Here is a 25,418-nt window from a genome sequence, read left to right on the forward strand (position 1 = left end):
CCACTCCCGTTTTGTCGAACTTCGTTCGAAATTCATTAATATGACCTTCATTTATACAGATGGCTCTAAGACCAATGACGGGGTCGGGTGTTCTTTTATTGTCGGGGCACAAAGTTTCAAATACCGGCTCCATGGCCATTGTTCGGTCTTCACAGCTGAGCTCTTTGCCCCCTACCAGGCTGTTCTTTACATCTGCCGCCACCGACATTCTGCTTATGTCATCTGCTCCGATTCCCTGAGCGCCATCCAGAGCCTCAGTGATCCGTACCCGGTTCACCCTTTCGTGTACCGGATCCAACGCTCTCTTCAGCAGCTGGTGGACGTCGGTTCTCCGGTTAGCTTTATGTGGGTTCCTGGCCATGTCGGTATCCCTGGGAACGAAGCTGCCGATGCCGCGGCCAAGGCTGCGGTCCTCCAGCCTCGGACAGCCTCTTGTTGTGTCCCTTCGTCAGATTGTTGCAGGGTCATTTGTCGGCGCATTTTATCGCTGTGGCATGCCGATTGGGCTGCACTTACAGACAACAAGCTTCGGGCCTAGAAACCTCTTCCCGCGGCTTGGACGTCGTCCTCACGCCCTTCTCGGCGGGAGGAGGTAGTTTTGGCCCGGTTAAGAATTGGACACTGCCGGTTCAGCCATCGCCATCTGCTGACGGCTGCACCGGCGCCGTTCTGCCCATGAGGGCAATTGCTGCCGGGCCGTCACATTTTAACGTCGTGTCCGGATTTTGACACACTGCGTCTTGATCTTGGCCTGCCATGTACTCTAGATGCCATTTTAGCGGATGACTCACGAGCAGCTGCTCCCGTTCTTCATTTTATCAACTTGACAACCCTCTCTAAGGACATTTGATTATGCTGTTTTTTTTTAATCTTATGCCTGTCAGTCTGTCTTTAATTGTGTTTTCCGTTTCGTTGCTGTTTTAAACTTGGGACTCGCGGTGCATTCCTAACGTAGTCTGGGCACTAATGACCGTTGAAGTTGTGCGCCTTAAAACCACAAAAAAAACACCAATTTCATCAAAGATGGGGCGTCACTACATGTGGCTTGCCAGCTGAAAGATTTGTTTTGGGAACTTCGGTAATAACATAATCATCGCTACCATGTCCCCCGACTTAAATCTGCCTGACTTCTGGGAATATCTGAAAGATTGTGTTTATCAGGATGTATCAAGGAGCGTTCCTGACATGAAGGTGGTCATATGACAACATATCGCTCTTATTACACCGGATATGATACGAGGCACTGTCGGCCATACCGTGTTGCACATTCAGCATGTTGCCAAGTCGGGAAGCCATATTGAACACGTAACTTGTGACTATATCCTATCAGACGTGCCAGGATAACAGTTACCATGTCAGATTGTTCCTTCCTTTCCCTGCACCCACACCACACACTGCTTAAACTGCGCCGCATTTTGACGTGGTGGCAGAAAGTGAACGATATTTCTCAGCATACTCCGCGAGCGCACAGATTAACGAATATTTCAGCGTATACAGTACAGCAGTCGGAACGCAGTTTTAAGTATGACCACCATGTATTACTAAGCGATAATCCCGGAATGCTTAGCAGTCGCAGGTTGCCTACCTAACTGCTTCCAGGCCAACAAAAATTTGATTTTCAGTATTTCGCTTAAGTATTGGCTGAGTTTAAAAATTAAAAATGCTGTCACCTACTCATGTTGTGGTCTTCACTCCTGAGACTGGTTTGATGCAGCTCTCCGTGCTACTACATCCTGTGCAAGCTTAATCATATCCCAGTACTTACTTCAACCTACATCCTTCTGAATCTGCTTAGTGTATTCATCTCTTGGTCTCCCTCTACGATTTTTACCCTCACGGTGCCCTCCAATGCTAAATTAGTGATCCCCACATGCCTCAGAATATGTCCTACCAACCGGTCCCTTCTTGTCAAGTTGTGCCACAAACTCCTCTTCTCCCAATTCTATTCAATACCTCCTCATTAGTTATGTGATCTACCCATCCAATCTTCAGCATTCTTCTGTAGCACCACATTTCGAAAGCGTCTATTCTCTTCTTGTCCAAACTGTTTATCGTCCACGTTTCACTTCCACTTCCATACATGGCTAAACTCCATACAAATACTTTCAGAAACGACTTCCTTACACTTAAATCTGTACTCGATGTTAACAAATTTCTCTTCAGAAACACCTTCCTTGCCATTGCCAGTCTACATTTTATATCCTCTCTACTTCGACCATCAGTTATTTTGCTCCCCAAATAGCAAAACTCCTTTACTACTTTAAGTGTCTCATTTCCCAATCTAATTCCCTCAGCATCACCCGACTTAATTCGACTACATTCCATTATCCTCGTTTTGCTTTTGTTGATCATCTTATATCCTCCTTTCAAGACACTGTCCATTCCATTCAACTGCTCTTCCAAGCCCTTTGCTATCTGACAGAATTACAATGTCATCTGCGAACCTCAAAGTTTTTATTTCATCTCCATGAATTTTAATAAGTACTCCAAATTTTTCTTTTGTTTCCTTTACTGCTTGCTCAATATATAGATTGAATAACATTGGGGAGAGGCTACAACCCTGTCTCACTCCCTTCCCAACCACTGCTTCCCTTTCATGCCCCTCGATTCTTATAACTGCCATCTGGTTTCTGTACAAATTGTAAATAGCCTTTCGCTCCCTGTATTTTACCCCTGCCACCTTTAGAATTTGAAAGAGTATTCCAGTCAACATTGTCAAAAGCTTTCTCTAAGTCTACAAATGCTAGAAACGTTGGTTTCCCTTTCCTTAATCTTTCTTCTAAGATAAGTCGTAAGGTCAGTATTGCCTCACGTGTTCCAGTATTTCTACGGAATCCAAACTGATCTTCCCCGAGGTCCGCTTCTACCAGTTTTTCCATTCGTCTGTAAAGAATTCGCGTTAGTATTTTGCAGCTGTGACGTATTAAACTGATAGTTCGGTAATTGTCGCATCTGTCGACACCTGCTTTCTTTGGGATTGCAATTATTATATTCTTCTTGAAGTCTGAGGGTATTTCGCCTGTCTCATACATCTTGCTCACCAGATGGTAGAATTTTGTCAGGACTGGCTCTCCCAAGGCTGTCAGTAGTTCTAATGGGATGTTGTCTACTCCTGGGGCCTTGGTTCGACTTCGGTTTTTCAGTGTTCTGTCAAACTCTTCACGCAGTATCATATCTCCCATCTCATCTTCATCCTCTTCCATTTCCATAATATTGTCCTCAAGTACATCGCTCTTGTATAGAGCCTATATATACTTCTTCCAACTTTCTGCTTTCCCTACTGCTTTCTTCCCTACTCATTAAGAGGTATAATCTTATGTTCAATGTTTAACACAGTAAGGCTAGTATTAGTGACATACTGTCATGAGGCAGCGTAACTGACGCCGCCCAAATACACGGACTTCATTCACCCAGTATTTGAGATTGGAAGCACCTAGCGACTTCTAACAAACTTCAAGCGTAATTTCAAACTTTCCTAAAGTCACTCACATGCGCAACGTCGATTATTTAATGAACGCGTTTTTAATCAGAAGTTTAAAGCAGTTTTGTACGTGGGAGTTGGCTTCTTCAAAGAATCGGATTTACTGCCGTATACGCAATTAGTGACTGCTTGTGATTATTTACGGTCTCGGCGTACACTGTACTTGGCGATGTTCCGGTGGCGGTGGCGCAGTGCTGATATTGGTAATGTGCCAGTTCGGCGCCGTAAAGAGCGCCCGACGTCTCCGGCTGCTGCCTGTTTATGCTTCGCCAATATAGTTGGGCGGCGTCGGCTTCCCTTGGACCAGCGAGAAGAAAGCTTAAGTCGGCTGTAGGGTTCTGGAATTTACGTAGCAGCTTATCTAGATAGGTTTACTGCGAACATTTTGAGGAAGAAATGCAAGCTCCAGATTCTTAGAAATGTCTCCACAAATACTTTCAGTATGCACTAGTGCGTTCTAAAGCCAAAGGCTTCACCGTACTCTCAATGAACACATTTTAAGCAGACCCCCCAGGACCTCACTTGAGTTTGGTTCCTGGGAAAACAGCAGGATTAATCTGGTCTGTAAATTGGATGCGAAGATCTATATCGCATTTGTGCGGTTCCATTGTGCTGCAGGTAATTACAAATGTGATTACTAGCGCAGCTTGTGTACTTAACGGTAATTTCTGCTAACTGAGAAAATGAAATGAGATTCCGTTCTCCATCCCAACTATATTGTTGGAAGCAAAAATCGGATAACTTCATGCCATAGGAATTAGTGGACCTGAAACTGGATCCATAGGGCTCCCTTTGTGATTTGTCATCGACCTTTTTAGCATTGTTCTAATTGATCACAACTATTTACACTGTTTTATTATGATTCAAACCAGTTTTATGGAAAGCGGTCATTTCCATAAATGTGTGCATTAAATTTGTTCTATTTTGGAAACCATTCGGAATAAGACATATGCCCATGTTTATCGCTCCAAATTAGCGTTCTTGTCATATCCCCGAATATTGGTCTTTCCTCCTGGAATACTGTTGTACGTGATACAGGAAAGCAAACAGCGTGACAGGAATCTAAGCTCCTTAAGAGTTCATTCTTGTGTTAACATACCGTTTGATGCGGAACTAACATGGACTATGTATGTACCAGGCTTCGAACTTAGATTATGACTCAGTATAGTGAACAAGACCTCTCGAGTTGTCTGTTCAGATTGAAATGCATTCGTGGCTTAAGCATCAGTTGTTCGAAGTTACATTGTTAATAGGATATGCCCATATGGACTGAGATAGCCGTTAGTATGTGTAGTGGTATAAACCTCATATTCATCCATCGGTGAGCAGTGTTAGTATATTTGCTGCTCGATGACGAGCTGTAAGGTGGCATAGTTCCCGTACTGAACTATGAAACACGCTTTGTATTAATGTGTTCTACGGTAAAAGTACAGGGTACGGAAAGGAAAAACTTTTAAAAGAATTTACAGGATAGTTAAGATTTCGCTTGTTTGGTGGTACGTGGTACACTTGCATGATCGTTGATAATATCAACAAAAGATATACGTTAACATTTCTTCAGATTTGACTTCGTTAATCTGATAGTCATATAATTTTTTACAAAGGCTTCCGAACAGTGTATGCGTCAGTCGAGCAACTAGGTCGTTTTAAGAGGCTACAAGGAAACAAATATCTCACGTCACTCGCACAAATGACATTTTTAGACGATACAATTTGTTAGCGGCGAGGCTGGGTTGGAGCGTGAAGTTTCGCACACAAATAAGTTTCACAACAGCAATGATTCATTCATTTGGCTGTCTTAGTATCTGACAGTATGGCTAAATATTGCTCGTGTTGCCAAGGTTGTTCAGTCAGTTTGACTGTATCATTAGTAGGTAAACCATGACCGCAGAAATTAAATGGGCACAACAGGAGAAGGGGCATACTGGACTGTCTTAGACCAGGCGTGTGTTGCCTTGGTGCGGGCATACTGCTGTGATAACTAGCATTTAGTAGGATCGTGTGCTGAGATGAGTTTGAATTTAGTTTCATACATCAGTCGTATTTAGTGGCGCAGCATTTTTGCTGCGGCAGTGACGCTAGTACACACCAGACAAAGAAAATTACTGTAATTTCTCTTCTGCTGTAATAGGAAATCAGTTCGAAAGAGGACGACGTTGGCTATGGGTAGCAACGTTGTATGTGAATCGTATCCGTAACAATCTGGCGAAACTCCAGTGAACTCTGGACGTATTAAAGATCAAATATTGTTAGGGGAAAACATGGCGTACAATTCGAAGACTTCGTAGCGCGGTTGCAACTTTCAGAAATACTGAGAATGGAATGCAGCGGAGTACTTACGTAATAAATGGAATCTAGTTAAACGTTGCAGCAGAACTAGTTCCTGCTTAATGGATATTGTGTCGTTAATAAACGTAATTAGTAGGGCGTGTTTTCCGCTCTGATGTCGGCAGTTGAATGTTTTCAGTTATCAGACCCGGCTTAAAGAACAGGGTTAAGTTTCTTGTTTTAGTAACCAGAGTATTATTAGCTTTATAAAAATGGAGATAAAACTTACACAGTAAATTATAGTTTGTTTATACTTTGTTTAAATACGTGTTTGGACACACTGCCAGTCTTGGCTGCCCCAATCTTGTATGGGCAACTACTTAATCATCCATTATTTCAATCAAAGTTCAATAAAGTAACACGCTACCAGCAACGAGAAAAGTGAACACGGTGTGGTTCAGCTCTACACACGGAAGGTTTGCGGTGTGTTTTTCTTAGTACCAACCTCCGAAGCTTGTTGGCATCCACCATGTCACGTTCTGGAGACATTATACACATTTGCTTAGAACAATCAGATTTTCTCGTAACCTGTCGAACTGATTTTTTGGACTGGGCGTTAATTTTCGGCAAAAGTTAAATTGGAAGTTAAAACAATTGGTTCTCCATGCCCTGAAAGTTTGCACTGTCCTTTATAGACGCCAAATGTTAACCCATGAGATATCTGAAGTTACATTTTGCGGCATGCATGACTTATTTAATTGTTCATTTTTATGAACAGAAATATCGTTTCCGTGTACATTTACAAATACGTATGTGCATTTAGAAAAATGTTAATTACGTAGGCGAGTACTATTACTGGAAAAGATAAAACATATCCAAAATTCATTTCGTTCATTGCATATGCACGTACAACGTAAATAAACATAAGTGCTTCAAATAACATTACACCTTTCGAATGCTTAGAGTGAACAAAATGTCTTTTCTGTAAGTCACTTTCGTACATTTTTCCTAAACACATCGACACGTATGCCTGTGCAGCCGACATATTTAACAATTGCAAATCCCTGTGTGTAGACAGCTATCTTAAGTTTGACAACTGTGATGCCAGTCGGGTTTTGATGTACCATGTTGAACACTGTCGCAAATTTTGTTTTTCTATATGTGTAGCAAGAACTTAAGAATGAAGTGGAATGTAATTGTTGCTGATTTTAATGTTTACAGATTCAAAAAGGTTGTCTCCGAAAATTACTCATTCAAATACGAATTTTTACACTCATGAATAACTTTCCCGTAACAGAACGCTTGACTATTAAGTGGTTGTAGAAAAAGTTAAAGCACACGTTGAACAATAGCTTATCAGTAATACAGGACCTAAGTCAGGACGAAAACTAAGAATAAGACATTAGCTTGCCGTTCTTGCTGGACTAATGCTACACACACACTCGGCTAAGCAATTCAGTATATCTGAATCTGTAAACAAACCCCTAGTTTTCTTTGTTTCCAGACTAGAAACTGGCGTTAATACGAGCTAGTTATAATGTAGTAATAACTTGCACTAAACGGCCTACAGATTTTCTGACCACCTGAGAGTTAACTATCTACAGAAGTGTCTGGGGGTAATTATACAGAAGCAGACTACGCAAAAAACAGTCAGGAACGCAATACTGTGAGGGAGGCTTCAATTAAACATTAAGATTCGGCGCACGATTAGTATCGCACCATATAGTAACCTGTAAGTCAGACGAAAAGCGCTGAGACACCGATGTCTTTATGGGAAGTGTCAGCGGTACGAAACTGTCGGTCACACGTAGAGGGCGTGGCCGACTACCGGATTTAGATTCTGGTATAAATAGCGGTGCGTTGTCAGCAGTATCATTCACAATCCAAGCACCAAGAATGATTATCGTGGATCTCCACATGTCACTCAAATAATGTGCGACAGAATGGAATCCTAAACTCTTTAATTCCTCAGTTTATTGGTACTTGGGAGAAAAGTCTGACCAAGGAATGGGGTATATGATAATAGCAGATTGAAGTTAATGTTCTGCAAGCTGTGTCGGTGAGGAACAGTAACTGAGCACATAACTGTCTGTTACTGATCTTCATACTTTGAAGCTTTTGCCAGATATAATTAGAATTACCTTGTGGCGACTGTGAAAAGGTATTGTCTGCAGTAGCTTGTACAGCGTTTCGCCGCGAAAGCTGCACCCAGTTTCCTACCACGAACGTCTACCCACACCAGCAGCGCCCACGCACACGACTGTTTACGTGTGCTTAGCGGCTACGTTACTCATCGCTTTAGTTAACAGCAAAGGCATTTTTTAATTTGTTGTAAGAAACACACCGTTTGTCACTAAGATACAGTGAATATAATTCGTCAGCATATTAGGTTGTGTATTAATTTCGTAAAACCATCGCTTTATCTAATTTAGATATAAAGCTGTGCTACTATCCACTGTAAGATGGGTGCCACAGAGCACCTAATGTACCAGAAGTACACAACCCATCCCTTCCTCCTTCGCAAAGTTCGCAGATAGCACTGAGGAAAGAGAATTGTCCATAAACATCTTCATAACTAAGAGTTTCTCGGGGTATGTTGGAACTGTTTATCGACTCGTAAGTTTTCCATAATCTCGCAGCGAGAAGGTAAAGATTTCTTACAGAGGGTAGTAGTCCCATGTCGGTCATATTCTGGCTGTGCTACATACTAATATCTAAAGACCTCGATGTCATACTCAAGCTTAACACACAGTATCTTCGTAATGCCCGGAACGTCTCGTTTGCCGCCAGTGTAAAGATCGAATGGGTTACCCTAGTTATCCATTGAGCAAGCGTAGAGGAAAAACTGGTCACGGTGAAGTCCAGCTAGTTAACATCGCAAACTTACTTCATTGTAAAGATAATGTTCAAAAGATTCAGAGCATCCCAATAGTCAGCCTTAAATTTTGCTATAGGCAAAACTTAATATAGCGAAGTTAAAAGGTATAATAACGGTCGACGTCACCAATAATAGGTTTCACACAGTCGTCCGGCCGTTTTGAGTGTGGCTTTACATCGTCGGTTCTGCTACCCTTACTTGTCAAACTGCTGGTGTTAGGTTCAGCATTTTAAAGGTACAGAAAATGGTTCATATTTTGCGCTATCTAGTGGGTCCTGAATGGCTGGCTAGTGGAATAGCCGAAGACATGAATCGTAGCTCAATATTTCGTGCTTGTATAGCGGACGTCAAATTACACATTACAGTTCAAATCTGTCGTTCAGTGGAATGATTCGTGTACATTGCTAACGATAGTATGAGGCTACGAACACAAGTAGGGTTCTCTGGCGAGGCCATTTGGTTAGAAAATGTCAGAATGGACGCAAATTACAAATCAGATACACATACATTCTGCTTAATCATTACTTCGTGTCATCAAAGCTCTTATGTTACTACATACACAGAATTTTGTGATTCCTGATTACACAGAAGTGGAAACTTTCTTAACTTTGTTAAAAACCTAGATTTAAGGTAATTGCACCGGAAAAAGCGCTGTACTGTTGTTACAAAAACCTTTTAGTAAGTTCGAATCTTCAAGGCAAGGGAGTGCGAGACTGTGCTACATTTTGCATTGTGGAAATCCTAATCTTTAGGTTTGCAAGTAGCCACTGTTGAATGCCACAATAGTATGGAAAGCATTACTTTCCAGGCTCCATGAACGTCACTGAGTGGTTTCCCATGAAGGTGATTGACTTTCTCGGCTTCAGTGCATCAAGTTTCTCGTTGCTGCGGCTTGAGGCTGTTACAGCCTTGCTGTGCCTTTCCAAATTAAAAAACGTAGACAGTATTAAACATCTAACAATCAGTTGAAGATACAACAAAAAGCAAAAACGTTGAGGAACTTAGACTAATGATGCACGTAGGATACATGCGTGCTACTGTGCGAAGAGATAATTGGTCATATTTCCTAAAGTGAGACCTTTAGACACCCATCGTATTGTTCATTCGTAGTCACAAGCAAATTGGGTGGGACACACGTCAGTTGTGTGTTTAGCTGGGACTCTCAATGTGGATACCTACTTTTGCGGCTATTGGACTAAAATCCTACAGGGCTACACAGTAGGACTTAATTTGCAGTCATTTCCTCTTCCGCACCTTCAAAATTCCACAGCGGTATTTCCTGATTCACGAGCGATGACGATTCGCGCAGGTCTAGGCACGGACTGGGATTGGATTGTTGCCGGTTCCAGACGACAGTTGTGATACGGGCATACACGTCCTTTGCGCTTGAAAAAAGCGTGTATCCTGCAAATTATCTCGCCTGCTTATTTAAAATTTGTCTCTTATCACCATCATCAGCAACAACTCGCAACAAATTGAATAAAAATTCACTAACTCGCTATGATCACGTTAAATGCTCGCACTGACATTTACAGGAGAATGCTCTGGTGCTTACTGGACGCTTATTAGCTGTCGGAGAATGCGTACGTAGGTGCGCAGAACGAGCCTACACTCGACCGCCAGCGTTCGTGTGTCTAACTACAGCATCCCTTACAATGATTAGACTAATATCCTTGAGACAGCACTTGACGTTGTAGAATAGAAACTTGTGATCTCACTTGAATGTAAGTTGCCCCTTAAGCAGTGCCACATAAAGTACACCGATGGGCAGTTTCTCTGGGAATTTGTCTGACGTTGTTCACACTACCTGTAAAAGGCAACTCACTCTGAAGTCCTGATTACCAACAGTCTCGTACTTTACGTAGATGCTAAATCTGCCTTCTGAAAACTACCACGTCGGAGGCTTGGTTAGGGAAGTTCTCCAACTGCGATGAGTCAATGCTCTGCGACGAACAACTGCTGTCATTCGACGTGCTGTATAAAGGCCCCCCTTAAACTTAACTGTGTATGACCAACTATGTGCGTGGGAGGTACTCTCCAACGCACACTCCATTACGATATTGCAGTGCCTGTGCTCTAATTACGATGCAAAGTTTCTTTGGACATGCATGCACTTCCACTGCGGCGGCTACATCTGAGGTCGCCGCCTCCGTCTTCCCTGATTTCGCAGAATCCGACGACGCCCCTCCTTGTTCAGCCGATTATCATCCATTCGCCTGACTAGATAAGCCGCCCAGATCCATTTCATTTCATTAATTGGAGTCATCTAAATTCCGTTCACGGGTCCATTTTCTTCTCCAGTCTCCCCTAGTAATTGCCAACATGGATATATCCATTGCACGCTGAGCAGCTCGCAGCGATACTTTTTCGCAATAATCCTGTCATTATCAGTCAGAACTACTAATGGACATTAGCGTTTTGCTTTTCCTTACATCGGAGGCTGTTCTGAAAGCAATGACCCACTCAGGTAAAATAGCTTGAGTTCTTTACATCTTCCCGTCTGTCTTAAGTTGCCCTGAATATAAAACAAGTGGTTCTTTGACTTCGTTAACTTACAGTACTTCTTTCTGATATGTGCTGCACATTGTCACATTGCAGATAATTTTCTTACTCTTTGTTACTGTATATGAACTACTTCCTTTCGTTGTTGGTTTTTCCACTACGGGCGCATAAAACAGTAAAACGTTACTAGATGAGTTTAGACTATTGACGCTTCTTAAGTTTCAAAGTTCATGGATGCTGCTACATGAACTATATCTTCTCATTGTGAATGCACACTGCTCCAGTAAGTTTGCCAAGAAACTCGGAACTTGGGTCGTCAGTTTGACGTGGTTGCCCAGCAGCTGAGGCAAACATAGCTGCTTATACATGACATTAATGGATTGAACATGTCACTTCCTAAGACTTAAGAGATTCATCACGGAGTCAAATTCTGATACAGAATGTTATCCGGTGTTATAGCCACAAAAACTGGAAACAGGGAGATGAACCATCCTGCTGTCTGTTTAATATTGCCTTGGGAAAGATGACATTCGGTCATCAGTACAAGGGGTCCTGTCGTGTACAAATCGTTCTGGCATATGCAGATACCGATATTACCGTAAGAACGCAAATAGCAATAAAAGGAGCCTTTATAAGTGTTGTGTATACGTCGTACAGAACGGTAAGGGGAGGTGGATCAGAATGGTGCAGCAACTGTCGTTGTGGAAAAGCTGGACAGGAACAGAAATGTTTAGCGAACAAGTTAACACATCAGAAGATTTATTTGACTTGTATTTCTCAGTGTACGAAGACTAGTTACAAAATAATTAAGCAAAAATTGTCTAGCAATCTGTCAAAGAGCACATGTCTGAGCCGCGAGTGGGCGGTGTCCGTGTACCGAAGTTCCTCAGAATGCGATTGGGCTCTGGGGCTGCCTTTGGCTGTCCCATACTGCAGCGGCAGAGAGCGCTCGTGGTACAGAGCTGCTACTGAAGTGGCTCAGTGGGTGTGTGCCCCACTGAGTCTGCCAGATCCTGTGTGACTGCTACTGGCGTCTGACGGAAACTTGAAATTCTTTTGCCATCTTTGATGCTCGTAGGGTGATAACGATACGTGATACAACAATATCTTAAGTTTTTAAAGAGGAACTGACAGAAAAAGGGAAAACTAAGTATATGCCTGTAACTAAGAACATGCAGATGAGCCCCATTCGTAGAAACTGGTTTTTATGTGTAGTTTCACGTACCATGGACTTAAAACAAAAAACAATGTCAACCCTTAAATAAAAAACGAATATTGTCCTCAAGTGCTGATGTGGCTTCAGAAAACATTTGAGATACAGGCTGCTGTTCAGGAGAACTACACTGCCGTGTAAAGCTTGAATAACATTTCACAATGCAGACAACTGAGACATGAAACGTTAGTGAGGGCTGGAAGGTTCAGACAGGAATGTGCAGCCATGTGGACTCGTGCTGTGGCCCGATGTGCTACGTTTCTCTGTTGAGGACTCATGGCGTGCACAGCTCAATCGAGGTGGTTAAACAATTCTCGATTGAGTTTGAATCTGGGGTGTTTATTTTCCAGGTGAGTACGAGAAACTCATCCTGGTGCTCTTCGAACCATGTAGGTACACTGCGAGCTGTGACACTTGGAGTTGTTGAGCTGGTAGGCCTCATTTTGGGGAGGAAAGAGGAACTGCGTGTAGGAGTGGACGTGGTGCTCAAGGGTGGATACATAGTTGAGTTGATCCACGGCGCCTTCTCAAATGAATAGATTACCAAGGGAATTCCACAAAAACATTTCTCAGACTACAAAGCTCGCTCCTCTGTCCTGGACGTGTCAGATTACTGCTGAGCGATTTTCATATCGTGCATGCCGTCTGTCTGATGGAAGTCCCGTATTGCTCAGAGCCATTTGAACCATTTTTTGTTTTCTGCGTCCCCCGACATGCTTCATATTTCCTCCGCTGGTAGTGCGGCCACCTGCCGTCTGTAAGTGGTTAATCTATGTTGTTGTCGAACAGACGGTGCCCACATTGACTGAACCCGTGTATGCCGTATGAAGTTTGTGATGTCGATGCTAACATATGGTACTGAAAACTGACACTAACGAAATTGGTTGCAAAGCAACTTGGCATATTCGGAAAATAGGTCTTAGACGAATTCTTGGACAATTAGTAGTGTCTGGAGGAGATTAAAGAATGTATTGTACGAGATACCAAAATAGGAATAACGCCCTGGGCGGATCTTGTGTAGTACACATTTCTGCCGCTAGCCGTGTATACAGCAACTGATTGCTATTTCAGTGCCGGCTGTGTTGTCGACCAGGCTCGTCTGTCAATCTGCAGTAATTTTTGTGAACGTTATTTTTTAGTTTTTATGGTAAGTTTAAGTGAAAAAAGTGCAGCTTTGAAATTTTGTTTTCTACTCAATAAAAATGCTGGTGAAACTATTTTAATGTTGAAATCATCTTGCCAAGATGACTCTACGTGAAAAGCTCATGAACAGTGGCACAGTCTTTCACAGAAGGCAAAGGCCCTCAAAGGGATGGTCTTCACTGCACTTGTAAACTGACAACGTGAGCCGAATGAGGGGCAGTAAATAAAGCCTACGTTGAATGTTACGTGGACACTGAAGTGGACTCGAATACGTTCTTTAGTTGTTAAGACGGGTGAGGGGGTTTTGTAGGTGTAGCCTAAGTTCGGTCGGCGGCAGCGGCGGGGAAGTCTTTGTTGGCGTGGCTGGCAGCCCAGCAGACGGCTGGCGGTCGTTGGCGCTGCCGGAAGTGAGCGCGCTAGCGTGCGCGGCCCAGCGCGTCGCAGACAATGGCGGCGAGACGCCTCGCCTGCCCTACCCGGCTGTGCGTGCGCCGGACATAGCGCTGCCAGTACAGGTGCTGAAGCGTATCTCTTCAACATTCCTTGCTCGCAGTGTGTCCGGGTTAAACATGGTTGTTCCTCTGACATGCTGGATTGCCCTCAAGTGATAGCGCAAATTGTCCGTTAGGCCGGTATTACACTATAAAATTTGACAAAAATTTGTTCAAAGATACGATGAAATATTTTTTTATTGGCTCCTAACATACAAACTTCTTAGCATTCACAGATAAATGTACTGACACACTCAACGAGGTAACATTTTTTCCTTCGTCATACATACTGTTTAGGGCACACATTCAGGTTTTCAGATCAAAATTATTGTAATGAGATTACAAAACACAATTGATCACTAAAAATTGATTTAATTCTTTAGGATGAAATTAGTCAAATTTGACAAAGATCTTTCTCGTGACACTAAAAAGGGGCATTACACGGTCATATATTTCGTCTAAGTTCAAGATGGCTGACAACTACTTATTAACTGCAGCAGTTGCATGTACCACAATTGCACTGTGTGCATATGTGGGAGAGAAATGGGAAAAAAAGGAAACGTACCTGGGTGAAGCCGTGGGTTTTATACGCAGAGACGATAAAGGCATTCAACAAAACTTGTTACGTGAGCTTGTAGTGGAGGACGTAGAGTCGTGCATAAATTACTTAAGAATGGATGAGCATACACTTTAATATTTGTTCAGTGAAGTCTATCCTCATATCACAAAGCACAATACTCACTGAACTGCTATATCTGCAGAAGACAGGCTCGCTGTAACACTGATTCCTTGCTACAGGAGAGGGTTAGCTTAGGTCTCCAATCTTCTTAATCTATTTTTGTATTCAGGGTGTCTCACGTTGTAAAGCGCCTCATCAGCTTCATACATATATATTACTTTTGTAGTTGTCTGTACACACCAATTGTATTTACCAGCCGTGTTTATAAACACACTACAGAGACAGAACGCTGCAGCGATGCTAACGCTCCACGTGGTAACATGCCACATTGCAGTGAACAGAAGAGACTTTCATTATTAAATCTGTAGCTAGGCCCTAGATTTGATCAAATTTGACGACAGACGAGATTTGACAAAGTGCACTATTACACAAACTGTGACAAAAAAATTTGACATCAACTTTGACAAAGAAATTTGATAGTGTAATATCGGCCTTACTCAACTGTTGTAGATCCGAAGAACATGCGTCATGCGAAACATAACGTGTGAGCTCTCTTAACATGACGTGCTAAAATCTAGCCGCGGATCCAGGCTTCGGTTCTGGGAGGATCAGAACATCACTACAAAACAGGGTGCTTAAAGTTTCCCATCGCTGGCTTTCAGGGGCTGTAGAGGTGACAGTTTTGATAAGGAATCCATGCCCGGGAATGTACCGTTCGGATTTAAAAAAATAAAAATTCGAAGATTGAATTGTTCCAAATCTCCCATTTCACGGTACGCGCACGAACTGAGATGAGGTAGCCATTCTAAGTCCCCCGTTATAATTCTCACATCACGTGGCATCTTCAGACTACAACAACGGCTGCGAGAAATTGGTACGTTTGGAACTAAGGGGGTTGGCTGTGGTGCCCCACGTACCTTTAGACAATGGCGTCGATTTCGTCAAGTAGAAGAATTCGAGGAAAAGTCCTACAGCACACAGGTCGGAGCTAATTGTCTCCGTTGTGTGCGGGGAATGGAAAGTAATCAGATCCTCAAACTGATTTTACAGCCAAACGGTACATTTCTGGACATTGGTTCCTTATCGAAACTTCCTCTAAGTCCCCTCTACAACACTTACAAGTCTGTAATAGGAGTTTCGAATCGTCCTGTATTCACTGTAATGGCAACGTGTAACGTTCCACAGACGCACAAGATTTTAATACACTGCAATTAAAAACTAAAACTTCCTTATTTTACACAATCTGAAGTCTAAGTGTGACATCATATTATCAGTCCAAAAGTGTTGCCAATAGGAACACAGATTTGCTTGCAGTGGCTATACGAGCGTGTAAATTAGAACGCTGTTTGTCAATCATTGTATGCGTTTGGGAAGTCAGTCTCAATTTTTTCCTGTAGTTTACGATGTTTATATTTTGCCTTCACTTACTCAACTTACTGTAGTCGGCCAGTTCCAGCTACAGGCGATCAGGTGAGTGCAGTATTCACACTTTAAAAGCTTCTGACTCGGTACCACACGGCTCATTAGCGAAAGTACGATAATATGGAGTAACAAACTAAAATTGTTGCTACATTGAAGGTATCTTGGCACAGTGGGCACAGCACTTTACCCTGGTTGGCGAGTAAACATGTGTAAAAGTCACAGTCTGCTGTAGGAACTATTAAGTCATTTGATATTCCCTTTGGGTGTCTCTTTGTATTCTGATAACTTGGCGGACGGAGGATGGTACGTTGTACCGCTAAATCGGTCTCCCGGCCCACTCGCAAAGGGGGCGAGGGAGAAGCGCTGTCCATATGCTTCCGTAAGACACCCGATTTCTCTCGTCTTCGCGGTCATTACGCGAAATAAGTTAGTGGCAGTGGGCTTTTTCAGCATTGTCGCAAATACCTGTTCCTAAATTTTCTTAATAGTTTCGTGGAAAAACTTCACTCCAGGGATGCCCATTTGAGTTCACGCAGCTTTTTCGTAATAACCGCTTGTTGATCGAATCCGTCGGTAACAAATCTAGCAGCTCACCTCTCAATTGCTTCGATGGTTTTCCTTTAATACAGCAGGTGGGGATACCAAACATTGCAGCAGTATTTAAGAATGGACGACATTGTTCTATACGCGGTCTCCTTAATAGTAGAAATTTTCCAGTAAACCAGTCACCATTCACTATTCCTACTGCCGTCCAGATGTGCTCCTTCCATTTCATTCCGCTTGCTGTGTTTCGTCTAGAATCTAGATGTTCGCTGGACATGTTGTTGAGCCGCGAACATCTGATTCGGTTTTCGAACATTGTTGTCGAAGATTGTTGTTCTTATCCATCTGCTTTAACATAGTTTTTGTGTATTAACCAGACTGCCACGTATCACGCCAAATAGAAACTAGTCCCTCAACGACAGTTCTTTCCCATGCACTACAGCTTCATCAGAAAACAGTTGCAGATTGCTCCATATACCTATCAGTAACTCGTTTTGAGTGGCCCTGTCCAACCTCACTTGGGCACTCGGGCCGACAGTCTGCAGCTCGTGGTCTCGCGATCGCGTTCTCGCTTCCCGAGCACGGGGTCCTGGGTCCGATTCCCGGCGGGGCCAGGGATTTTCACCTGCCTCGAGATGACTGAGTGTTCGTGTTGTCCTCATCATTTCCTCCTCATTCATGAAAGTGGCGAGATTGGGCTGAGCAAAGGTTGGGAATTTGTACGGGCGCTGATAACCGCGCAGTTGAGCGCCCCACAAACCAATTATCATCGTGCCGACAACCTTGTCTCTGAGGAATACTCTCAGTTAAGGGCATGGTACTGGGTTCTTAGAGCCATTCACATGTATGAGAACGAATTCCATTTGTTGGACGTTTAAGCACTCTGCCATGGTTCTGAGAAAGAGCAAGCTGAATTTTTCACGAGTGATACTTCCAAAATCCGTGCCGACTTGTGACCAGAAACGATTGTCTGAAGGAAATTATGTCCAATATGCCAGAAAACCGATGTTAAGGATACTGGTCTGTACGTTTGCAGGTCGCCCTTCTACGCTTCATATACAGAATTCAGGTGCGCTTTCTTCCAGACGTTTGGGCCTTTGCGTTTTTCCAACTCCTTCGTTCGCTTAGTGAGTTTACGTAGGATCAAAATTTTCTAGGGTTCTCGGTAATATCGTTTCCTAACATGTAACGGAGCAAGTTGTGTGCTCAAAGTATCGATGTTCTTATATGCACAAATTTCCGACTATCGGAACCATTACAAAGGTCTGACTACTTGTGCTTTCTTGAGTATGGCGTAAAAATTGGCAACTTGCTGCTTTAAATGTACAGAAATATAACACTTCATGCTTCACAGACCCCAGAATAGTATCTGCCACTAAGTCACAATGGGAATACGTGAACTTGTCCAGATAACCAGTGTGTTCATATTTCGAGGAGTGCGAGATGCATCCAGACAGTAAGTGTCGATGACGGATAAAAGAAACAAATATTAGTAAGAAATATTTATTGGAGTATTTACTTAGATTAACTGGCTACTTCTCAACATAATCGCCATCACTGAGGTATCACAATCAGTTGTATGCCCATGTCATGAGAGTCCTCCGCCAATGTCCGGAGCCATTAAGTTCATTCAGTCTCATCAGCTGTCTCAGGAAACTTTCGTACTAGTAAACGTTTCATAGAACAGAAGAGATGACTTTGCGCAAAGTCGAGGCTGTGGTGTGGATGGTCGATTATCTCCCATCCAAGCAGATTTAACTCATTTCGCGTGGCGTTGGCAGTATGAGGCCTCTTGTCAACATTACACATCTGCGTTCTGGTTCTGCCAAATTGCTTGCCGCTCACTTTTCATCACTTCCTGTGTCAACAGACACGGCCGGCTCCTACTGCCTTAGACGTGAATATTGGTATGTACTTCAGCGATTGCCTGCACAATCGTCTGACCGACCATACTGTCGCTCTTAAATTGGTGTCCATACGCGTGGCACAATTTGCGATGGACCTCTACTGGAGAGTGCTTCTGAGGGTGTAAAAATCAGGTAACCGCGCGAACCGCTGTTGGCGAGATATTGTATCAGATCAGCCATTTTATGCCAAAACTGCCTTCGGGATGCACGTCGTGTGAAAGAGTGATTACTTAGGCCCAATCGTGGGTAAAGCTGGTGGTAGACGTTGCATTTTCAGAGTACCCCACCAATGAATCAGGCTACAAAGTAGAAAACTTAAACAATTGGAGTCTCACTTAGAATATTTTTAAAGCTTGTGGGATCAATATAAGGGTGTAACAAAAACGGACGGCAGAATTTGATGGACATATTGTCACACGTAGGTGAAAAAATTGTTACATGAACAAGGGTCTGGAAACGTGTTTCCATGTTCATTTTCTCCAACTCATTCATTACGGGAAAGACATACGAACAGAACGCGCCAGCGTACCACATGCAACTTTTTCTCACAGGTCTTCAATGTGCCCTACATGGGCATCAATACATGCATCAACTCGCCGTCGTAGTGACTATCGGATGTGCTGATGTCGTCCTGGTGCATTGAGTATGGTTTCGTAGCCTTCCATAATACGGGCAAGGAGACACTGAACATCTTATACTGAGATTCCATACACAAGAGCTTTCAAATGCCGCCTCCCCACAAATGAGTAAAGTTGGTTTAGGTACGGAGGGCGTGGACGTCAGCCAATTGGTCCGTCTGTACCTATCAGTCAGCGAATCTGTTGTTTTGCGCTAGAGCCACTGCCGTAAACTAATTCATACATCAAATGGGCATCTGCCATACTTGCATTTAAACACACTGCAATTGCACGAACCAAGTGTGTGATTAACACTATATGATAAACCGTGTGCTTGAAACGGCCGTACTGATCTCTGGAACAGATATACAGGGTTTCCATGAAGTCCCTTTACAACTTCAAAATTTAGTTAAAACGGCAGTTGTTAAAATATTTCAACATTTCTTTTATTGTAATCAGTGTTTATTAAACACTGTCAAATCTTTTGTAGACCTCTATATGGGCGCCTTTAGTTGCACGAAAAACATAAAGACGGTACTAGATTTCTTGCCATGTTCGCTGTAGCATAGCGTCATCAATGGTGGCAGTGGCATTACGAATCCTTCACTTAGTCAGCAATGTCCCGTATCTGTTTTTTATTCACTATTTTTTACATATCCCCATAAAGTCAAAGGGAGTGATACCTGGCGAACGCGGTGGCCAAGGAATCGGCCCATCCCTCCCAGTCCATCTGCCTGTAAATGATTGAGGAACTGATGAACATGCAGTCCCCAATGTGGTGGTGCACCATCTTGCTGGAAAACAATAGTTGGTTGTAAGTCAGTTGTGGTGCTACATATTTGGTCAGAAGGTCGAGGTAAAAATGTGCAGTAATTGTTGACTCGAAGAAAAATGGAACAATTATTCGGTTGCACATGATTTCACACATTTACTTTTGAACTTTACCGGTGAAGCTCCCTGGTAACATGGGAATGTTCCCATCCCCCAGATTCTCACAATGTGTCTGTTTAATGTCCCAGAAACAAACTCGCTTGAGGAATGTTTCATCCTCCCAAAGGCTTTCCAGCATGTTGAATGCACTCAGTTCGTTTTGGCTTGTCATTTGGCTCAAGTGTCTGTAACAGTTGCACTTCTTAAGCGTACAACCGTAAGTTCTTGTGGAGGACCTTACGCACAGTTGAACATGGTAGTTCAAACTGTCTGGCAGCAGTCCGGATGGACTTCGTAGGTGAGAGTGAAGACGTTTAAAACGCAATCGGTGTTTTCCTCGGATGTTCTTGGTCGCCCGCTCCTCCCTTTATCCAACACTGTCCCTGTCTCCATAAATTTTGTGCTACGCACAGATTGAAGAGCGCGATGGTGGATCTCTTCCATACTTCGTTCTGAAGTTTCGTTGAGTCTCAACATCCAATTTTGTCTCACTAACCCAGAACACACATTGTGCCTTGTCTTGAGGAGATGCCATTTTATAGAGGTTCAGTTTCTTCCATCAACAGAGTATCTGAAACTCAATTTTAGTACATATAAAACCTTTAGTAAAGTGTTTATAATAAAAGAAATTTTGCTAAAATATTTCAGCAACTGCTTTTGAAGTTGTAAAGGGATTTTATGGACACCGTTTATTACCTTTAAACAAACAATGATGTGTGTCGCATGGCAACAGGCAGGGACATCTAAAACAACACTGGCCTTGCGCAGCGTAATCAGACGTAACAAAGAATGCATGTTCCCCATGATTCTAACATTCTGATCTTGTATGTTTTCCTATGATTGAGCTACAGAAAGACTTGTAACAACGAAACAAAACGTTTCCAGGCCCATGTTCACATAATTTCTTCGTCTACGTGTGAGGAATGTGTCCTGCAACTTTGGGCCACACATACATGCCATACATCCTGTAGAATAAGTCTAACGGATATTGATCGTCCACAGCGCGCAGCACGAATAGTAACCGGTTATTTGACCGGTGGAGAGCCTAATGCAAATGCTGAAAATGTTTGACAGTATTTCATGCCCTACGAAAGCTTAAGTAGACATCTGCGAAACAACATTGAGGAATCCAGGAAGGACCAAAAGTGGTTGTCCAGGATAAAATTATCAGTCGCAAATTTTTATTATGCTTTACCAGTTTCGACAAATTAGTCGTCTTTAGAAGACTAGTATTGGTTTAGCAGAGGTCAGTATCTTCTTCATAGGGGGATAATGGCAGATTGACAGTTTATGGTAACTGAATCACATCTATGTATCTGTTGTCACAGCACAAAGACATATAGATGCGATTCGGTTGCTGTAAATTGTCAGTCTGTTTAAAATAATTACATACAATATATACATTTATGGACATATGACATTACGCTTCTTTGAAGATACTGACATCTGCTAAACCAATACTATTTATAAAGATAACATGTCGAAACCGGTAAATCATAATAAAAATTCATTTGCAACTGATGACTGAATTTTATCCTAAAAAATACATACTAAAGTTGCTGAAAATTAGACATTAATAAACTAATAAAATTACCTGTCCATCGGTCCCGTAAATGCTGTGAAGACAAGATTGATTGTAGCCTCACTAAGGTATTTAAGCAAACATTCTTCTCGCACTTCGAACGCGAACGGAACTGGAAGATTTCACAATATGCTATCAAATAGGAAGTACCCTCTGCCATGCATTTGAGTGTAGTTGTGAGTGTATATGTAGACAAAAGTTTTGTTGGTGTTTGACGTTTGTATCTTCTCAACATGGTCATCTTAATGGTGGTCTCAGGAGCTTAGTACCTTCCACGGCGCCGCAGTCTACAGCAGACTAATCGGCACCTCATACAATGTAGGTCTATTGACTTATTTCCCAGAAGCTATGCAGATAAACTTCCGCTGTGGTGCTTTGGCCATAGCACATTGCATTATGTTTCACAGTTAAATTACATTTGCAGCATCCTTCTTACTTATCATAACTGATATAGACATCTGCCAACTGCTCACTATATCATTCGAACTTCGATAAGGATTTTTCAAAATTTATTAAAATATTTATGGGATTTACTACGCTCATGACAATCACTGATTCTAAAATAGAGACCGCGATAGTAACGAAACCAAGTAATCTAGTTAGCTTGGAATGCTGTATAAAGCCTGTAGGAAATTTCTGCACTCGGTTCTATTCACATGTGAAGCAAAAGCGGTCCGAAAACCAATAACTCATACCGTGAAACTTTGATCTTCCGTGGCCTAAACGGCAGGTGGGTAACTTCAATGACGCCCTTATTTTGTCTGACACTTGTAGTCAAATTATTGTTGATACATTAAAAGAAATCATGTGGGGCCAAATAGAATTTAATTCTTACCATTCGTGGTTTGGAAATGTTTGCCATATAATCAGGAGCTGACTAGTTGTCAGGATTGAGGCTTCTGTTATGTAGCAGTGCAGTAGCATTCTAGAAGTGGCATCGAAAAACAGCTGTAAGAAAAGAGAAGGGATCGCCTTTAAAGATCAGATAATCTTATTCGTAGTCTTACTGTGACATGAATAAAAGAAACTGTGAAATTTCGGTAAATTTGGCGGTGCCTGGGGCAGACGCCACAAAGGGAGCGCTCACAAAGAACTGAAATTAAACTTGATTTCAAAGGAAAGTGCTAGTGGGCGGTGGTTTCCGTTCTCCTGCCGCCCCCTAATTCTGGCCCGGGGAGGAGAGGTGGCTGCACTCTCCACCAAGATAGGACAAATATTAACGCTACTTACCCGTTTTACTATTAACTTCTCAAAGTATTCAGAAATCGTAATTAGTCCAGTCAAATTAGAAAACTTAGGGAAAATTTCGTGCAAGCGAAAATTCTTGTACAGTGGTTGGGTCGAAAACGTTCTATTCATTTTCTCTGTAAGACTAAATTTCCTCGTTGCACGCTATGGAAAATCGCAGGTTATTGATAGTGTTTCAACGGTATAAAAATTAATGTATAGTCTTAAGTAACATAGAATAAGAACGAATGCTAAATTTTTGTACCACATAAGTGCAGTAGAATCATATTTCAGGATACATCGTATTCTGGGATTAACAGGGTGGAAAGGGGTGGTTAGAGTACGAGAAGGTAGGTTGCCAGATGGTCACGCACGTACTTCCTTTATGTAAAATAGGGAGACAGCAGGCAGCTCTCCATTATCTCTACGGCACTGTCACAAGAAGCCGCTACAAGGGTATTCCACAAACTTAAACCTAAGATTGGAATTACTTTGTTTAATGAGCGTATTTATTTACATTGTTAAATTAGCTATAATGTAAAAAGTTAAACAGCTGGAGCTGTCAGGTAACACACGCACTCAGTGTTTGTTCAACGGTGTCTATTACTTTTCTCAACTATCAATGCCTGGAATACGTTTAAGCAGCTTGATAGTGTCGAATATCACCCAATCTTGAGCTCTCCCAACATCTGAAGAGGCTCGGAGGCTTACATATTTCAACAAAAGTCAATCAATACAGTACAGCAGATTACTGTACTGTTCTAGATTTTAACATAGTTCCTGTTCCATCTCACACATTCACACGCACCTTCGGAAATACACATTGGATGTGTGGGAAATGACTCTCGGTACAGCCCATCTAAAAGTGCCAGCTATTTCGGAATGGTCATAAATTCACCAAGTGAGTCAAACAAGGTTACATGACTTTACAAAGTGCTGCCAACGATAGACAGCATCAAGATGTCACATCTACAAATCCAACCCCTTTCCCCCAGACACGAAATAGGTCACTGACGGCATCACAAAAATCAGCCCCTTTTAGCCATTATTTGTAGGTAGCTTTTTATAAAAAAAGCTCAGCTACAGAAGTGTACTAAATATCCTGAGGCGGCGGTTTCTTCGTTCTTTAGGTGTAAGACTGTTACCGTCATTTGTACGAGGGGAGTTCAATAAGTAATGCAACACTTTTTTTCTGAAACAGGTGTTTTATTCAGCATTGAAATACACCAGGTTATTCCCCAATCTTTTAGCTACACACTATTTTTCAACGTAATCTCCATTCAATGCTACGGCCTTACGCCACCTTGAAATGAGGGCCTGTATGCCTGCACGGTACCATTCCACTGGTCGCATCATCCGCGTAGTGCCTCCCACGGATTGCGTCCTTCATTGGCCCAAACATATGGAAATCCGACGGTGCGAGATCGGGGCTGTAGGGTGCATGAGGAAGAACAGTCCACTGAAGTTTTGTGAGCTCCTCTCGGGTGTGAAGACTTGTGTGAGGTCTTGCGTTGTCATGAAGAAGGAGAAGTTCGTTCAGATTTTTGTGCCTACGAACACGCTGAAGTCGTTTCTTCAGTTTCTGAAAGAGTAGCACAATACACTTCAGAGTTGATCGTTTGACCATGGGGAAGGACATCGAACAGAATAACCCCTTCAGCGTCCCAGAAGACTGTAACCATGACTTTACCGGCTGAGGGTATGGCTTTAAACTTTTTCTTGGTAGGGGAGTGGGTGTGGCGCCACTCCATTGATTGCCGTTTTGTTTCAGGTTCGAAGTGATGAACCCATGTTCCATCGCCTGTAACAATCTTTGACAAGAAATTGTCACCCTCAGCCACTTGACGAGCCAGCAATTCCGCACAGATGGTTCTCCTTTACTCTTTATGGTGTTCGGTTAGACAACGAGGGACCCAGCGGGAACAAACCTTTGAATATCCCAACTGGTGAACAATTGTGACAGCACTACCAACAGAGATGTCAAGTTAAGCACTGAGTTGTTTGATGGTGATCCGTCGATCATCTCGAACGAGTGTTCGCACGCTCCGCCATTGCAGGAGTCACAGCTGTGCACGGCCGGCCCGCACGCGGGAGATCAGACAGTCTTGCTTGACCTTGCGGCGATGATGACACACGCTTTGCCCAACGACTCACCGTGCTTTTGTCCACTGCCAGATCACCGTAGACATTCTGCAAGCGCCTATGAATATCCGAGATGCCCTGGTTTTCCGCCAAAAGAAACTCGATCACTGCCCGTTGTTTGCAACGCACATTCGTTACAGACCCCATTTTAACAGCTCCGTACAGCGCTGCCACCTGTCGGAAGTCAATGAAACTATACGAGACGAAGCGGGAATGTTTAAAAATATTCCACAAGAAATTTCCGGTTTTTTCAACCAAAATTGGCCGAGAAAAAATGTGTTGCATTACTTATTGAACTTCCCTCGTACATGAGGCTCTAAAACCAAGGGTAGATCAGGATATGATTTTACATGTCTCGGCGATCAGAAACAGCACTAGTTCTCGAAAATGTTC

General features: G+C 42.7%; 1 protein-coding gene across 1 annotated transcript in view; it reads left to right on the top strand.

Moving 5' to 3' along the window:
* LOC126418454 (clathrin heavy chain) overlaps positions 1-25,418 on the top strand; it is a 149,340-nt gene that overhangs the window by 44,781 nt on the left and 79,141 nt on the right. The gene's annotated exons all lie outside the window — the stretch shown is intronic.

Source organism: Schistocerca serialis, chromosome 9 (assembly GCF_023864345.2).
Source record: "Schistocerca serialis cubense isolate TAMUIC-IGC-003099 chromosome 9, iqSchSeri2.2, whole genome shotgun sequence".
NCBI classification, from domain to species: domain Eukaryota; kingdom Metazoa; phylum Arthropoda; class Insecta; order Orthoptera; family Acrididae; genus Schistocerca; species Schistocerca serialis.